The 5,188-nt window shown below is 40.7% G+C and overlaps 1 pseudogene; it reads left to right on the top strand.

The window, feature by feature from the left end:
- The first annotated feature begins 4,081 nt into the window (after positions 1–4,081).
- Positions 4,082–4,692, top strand: LOC102847384 (annotated as a pseudogene).
- The last annotated feature ends 496 nt before the right edge of the window (positions 4,693–5,188 follow it).

Here is a 5,188-nt window from a genome sequence, read left to right as displayed (position 1 = left end):
TGATGCTGCCAATTGGTCCAGTGGTGAGAATCTTTGTCTTCCTGACATTGAGCCTCAATCCATGTTGGAGGCTGCAGTCCTTGACCCTCTGCAGCAGGTGCTTCAGGTTCTCCTCAGTTTCAGCAAGCAGGGATGTGTCATCTGCATAACGCAGATTGTTGATAGATCGTCCACCAATCTTGACCCCACATTTCTCCTCATAGAGCCCAGCCTCCCGGATCATCTATTCTGCATACAGGTTGAAAAGGTATGGAGATAGGACGCATCCCAGGTGTGCGCCCTTCCCAATTTTGAACCATTCAGTGTTCCCTTGCTCTGTTCTGACGGCTGCCTCCTGGCCCAAGTATAAGTTTCGCATTAGCACGATCAAGTGTTCTGGGATTCCCATTCTTCTCAGAGTCAGCCACAGTCACACGCCTTTGCATAGTCAATGAAACACAGATAGACATTCCTCTGGTATTCTTTGCTTTCAGCTAAGATCCAACATCAGCTACAATATCCCTAGTACCACGACCCCTTCTAAACCCAGCCTGGACTTCTGGCAGTTCTCTGCTGATGTGCTGCTGTTCCAGTCGTTTTTGGATAATCTTCAGTAGAATCTTGCTTGCATGGGAAATCAATGATATGTTAACTGTTTTATAAATTGCATGTAGGATCTGAAGCCCTTGCTGCAGAATGTCAAGGACTGCAGCCTTCGATATGGATTGAAACTCAACAGCAAGAAAACGTAAAGATTCTCACCACTGGGCCCATTACAGAGAAGAGAGAAAGATAGTTAACAGCTTCCATTTGATTGGCTCAATAATCTTGGTACCAGCAGCCAGAGAATCAAAAGACAAATTGCACTGGGGAAATTGTACTGTCAGGGATCTCTCCAGAGTACTGAAGAACAGTGATGTCACACTGGAGACTAAGGTGCACCTGATTCATCCATCTTGGTCTTTTCTTCCTCTCCTGTCTTTGTCATGATCTTTTGCATTCTTCCTGGATGATATTCTTGATATCCTTCCAAAGCTCGTTTGGCCTTTGCTCATTGGTTTTCAAGACCTCAAACCTGTTCCTGAGATGATTTTAAAATTCAAGTGGGATATCAACATTTGCAGTCAGAAATAGATCAAACATGCAATCAAGATGCATTGATAATAATGGATGACTGGAGTGCAAAGGTTGGGGACAGGTAAGAAGGATCAGTGGCCGGAAAACATGGAATTGGTGACAGAAATGAGGCTGGAGATAGAATGATACAATTCTGCACATTCAATGATTTTTTTCATTGCAAATACCTTTTATAAGAAACACAAATGCAGGCTATCCACATGGATTTCACCTGATGGTATGTATAGGAAATAAACAGATTACAATTGTGGAAAGAATCACTGAAGAAGCTCAATATCAGCTGTGAAAACCAGGCCACTAGTTTTCAGACAGTGGAAGCGAGTCAAGAAACTGCACACAGAGACCAGACATTCAGGCAGGTTGATCCTCCTTATGACATCTTTCAGATGTCATAGTTTTACTGTGGTTTGTTGAAAATGCACCTTAAACCAAATCTTATCAGACATAAAAGCATATATAAGTTTTAACAATTATAACTCAAAGTAGGAAACATTAACATAAGCTGGCCTCAAAGAGACTGACAGGTGAAAGTGTGTAAAATGGATTCTTGGCTTAACTATCTTTGATTGTAGCTCTTCAGAAATGTCCCTTCTCTTTAATCTGTAGCACTTCAGCTCTCTCTTGCATGCAATTAGCCAGGTGCCACCATTGTCACTTCCCTACTAGTGTTGACAAGTTCCATTATATTGCCTGTACTTGTAATGTTTCCCAATGATTTCCAATTACACCTGTATGTTTGCTCTGAGGTTTGACTATTGGGTTTCTTTAGACTATGAGGCATTTGCTCTCAGCCTGGTTGGTAGTCTACTTAGAATTCCAAAGCAGGTCGCAGGCTGTCCACAAAATGGGACTACATAGTGGGAGGGAGGAGGTGGTTGGAAAAACTGATAGGAACCAGATGAAGAAGAGAGGGGGCTGCCTTCAGAAATCCTGTGGTGCTGAATGCTGGCCCTGAGCTCTGAAATTCAAAGCATATAATCAAGTGTGATTTATACTGATTATCTCAGAACTAATTAAGGAGTATCTTTCTACCCAGCACCCCTGTCTAATCAGAAATATTCAGTATGGAGCTATTTGCAGATCTTCAAGTCCTGTTATGTCATGCGGACACTTGAGCTGATGAATATTGACATTTACTGTAAAATTAAAAAGCTTCACATTGAAGCCAGTGTGTCAGAAACTCCTCATAGCAGGGGATCTGTACCCTGTTTTACTTGATGGGACACAGTGACAAAATGGAGCATGAAGTGCAAAGAAATGTAAATATGCCCAGGTCAGCTATCAGAGGAGTGGCAGGGCTGAGCCATGTGGGTGATGTGGGTCCCTCAACTGCAGTTCTAGCTCTTCCACTGGGACTGATAAGTCAAAATTTAGTGGGAGAATGTTACCCCTCTCTCTCATGCCCTGGTTCACCTCTGCGATAGCATTTATACCTATTAGAGAATTACTACCAAGTCCTTCTTCTAACAAAGACTTTTGGATGACTGAGAGGCCCAGAGCAAAACAGCAATTTTGCAATTAATTCTCAGGAGCTTGCAATCATTTCTGGTACCTGTATTAACCTTCTCAAAAAAGGTTTCATAGATAAAAGACATTTTTTTCTTGATGAGTGAGTAATCAGGTGTATCTTAGTGAAATCAAAAGGAACCACTCTTTTGATCTTTACAGAATCTTCTGAAGCAGATGCTCTTAGTATCTACAAACTAATGGCTAAAAAACAGGACTAAGAATGTTGGAATAATTTGTTTTGTGTCTGAGTTCTACACACATGCACTTTTGTGAATGAATAAAAGAATATGGTAAACATTCTCTCTCTCTCTCTCTCTCAAACACACACACACACACACACACACACGCGCGCGCGCACGCACAGTGATTGAAGGAAGTGGCATGTTGTGCCCAATACCTTAAAAGTAATGCAGAACTGGGCTGGGATTTGAAGGCAGGTCTTATGATTCTGGGTTCAATGTTCATTTCTCATAACTTTTCACTCAAACCTTCGACTGCCTCATTTCCAGAGAAAATTCTTATACTTTACATGCATCCTGATCATCCCTTTATAACTTCTCTTCATTTTCCTCAAATTATAGGTTAAAAATGAAATTCCGAATATATACTTTTCAATTTGCCATTATTTTCATTGTAAAAATGAAGACTACCATTCCCTCATTACTGTCAAGTTAGAACTCACTCTTAGCTTACCCTCCAGGGTTTTCCCAGGCTGTAAATCACACAGAAAGAGATTGTCCATCTTTCTCCCTCGGAGCTACTGAGCATGAACTAGATCATGAGAGTGAGGAAATGTGAGGGAGTTCAATATTAATTTCTTGAGAAATCTCTAATAATTGCACCGATTACTTACTATTTTGTCTAGTAATTAGAGAAAACAATGAATTTAACTTTTGGAAGTTAGACATAGCTATTAAGCAAATTCTGCCTATGACTTGTAATTACTGAAGTGAGATGGCTGTCTCTCCACCATGCACTTTTCATAATTACACCTCTGGGCAGCATTAATCTTAATTAGAAACATTCTGTTCATAGAGTCACGGCACACATCCCCTCATTTGATATGCAGAACAGTTATGGATGCTGTTTTGCTTTATAGGTTGCAGATTAGCTAGGCAAATAAACAATGAGCATAGGGATCTGGGAGTTCTAGATGCATTGAATATCTTTATTTCATTGCCGAATTTCTAAATATTATCTTTAGAAAAAATCTAAATACTGAGGAGAAGCAGTTGCCACTGCCACTGCCACTGCTACTTCCACTACCATGCTGTCTCTCTTTGTCCAGGTTGTTGCCTACTTGTCATGGCCTGGGAAAGCTGCCTCTGCGCCTCTCTCTCTCTCTCTCTCTCTCTCTCTCTCTCTCCCCCCCCTCCTTCTCCCTCTCTCTTCCTATTCTTCATCATGATGTCCCCCCTCCAGCCCAAAAAGCTGCCCAACCATCAGCAACACCACCATGGTAACTGCACAATAAAACTACTCTTACATTTTTAACTATATTATTATTGGAGACACAAGAGTAGGAAAATCTGCTTTTTCATCAGTTTACAGAAAAAAAAATAAATGGTTGGTTGTCCTTACACAATTGGTGTTTAATTTGGTACAAGAATAATTGAAGTAGTGGGGGTAATCAAACTGCAGATTTGGGAGCAGTTTAGGGTTGTTACAAGTTGTTACAGAGGGGCTACAGGAGTACTCACGGCCTATGACATCACTAGAAGAAGTACATATAACCATTTAAGCAGCTGGTTGACAGATGCAAGAAATCTCACCAATCCAAATACTGTAATAATTCTTGTCGAAAATAAAGCAGATTTGGAGGCACAGAGAGATGTTACATATGAAGAAGCCAAACAGTTTGCAAAAGAAGATGGCTTATTGTTCTTTGAAGCATATGCAAAAAAAGGAAGAGAAAGTAGACAATAAGTTCCTTGAGGCTGCCAAGCCAATCTCTTAGAATGTTCAGGATGGAAGCCTGGATCTGAATGCTGCTTAGTCTGGTGTACAGCACGAGGAGACCGGATAACCAGTGAACATCAGCCCCAGAGACAAGGCTGTGGCTGCTAGTGATCTTTTTGTCATGGCCCCTTATTTGACCTTTCACCTATGTCTGTTGGAAGAAATATTTTTACTACCTCACTTTTTGTTGTACATCTTACTGAGTTTAATTAAAACACACACACACACACACACGCACCCCAAACATAAATGAAAGGAAAAAAAAACTCTTGTAAAAAAGTCATTTTAACACAATACTAAACTGCTCAACAACTAGATGCTATCAAAGACAAGTAGAGTTAAAAATCTCTCCTGCGTGGTAAATCAAGATATAATCCCCTCCCTTGATTTTTCTTGTGATAGGTATGCCACCAATACACGATTTAAACTGAGCACTAATGCCGGACTTCAGAATTTTTATCAACACTCTCCCTCTCCCTGCCCTCAGCCCCCCAAAAGGCTTTGTCTCACTGTACGGTTTACTTTATTTCTTAGGTGTTTCTCCTCATTTTTAAGTGTTCAAGTATGTTTGTCGTAATCAATAAGTCTACTGCTGTGAACTGAC

Source organism: Elephantulus edwardii, unplaced genomic scaffold (genome assembly GCF_000299155.1).
Source record: "Elephantulus edwardii isolate Elephantulus edwardi_28Jun2011 unplaced genomic scaffold, EleEdw1.0 scaffold00016, whole genome shotgun sequence".
NCBI classification, from domain to species: domain Eukaryota; kingdom Metazoa; phylum Chordata; class Mammalia; order Macroscelidea; family Macroscelididae; genus Elephantulus; species Elephantulus edwardii.
This window is presented reverse-complemented; position numbering and strand designations above follow the sequence as displayed.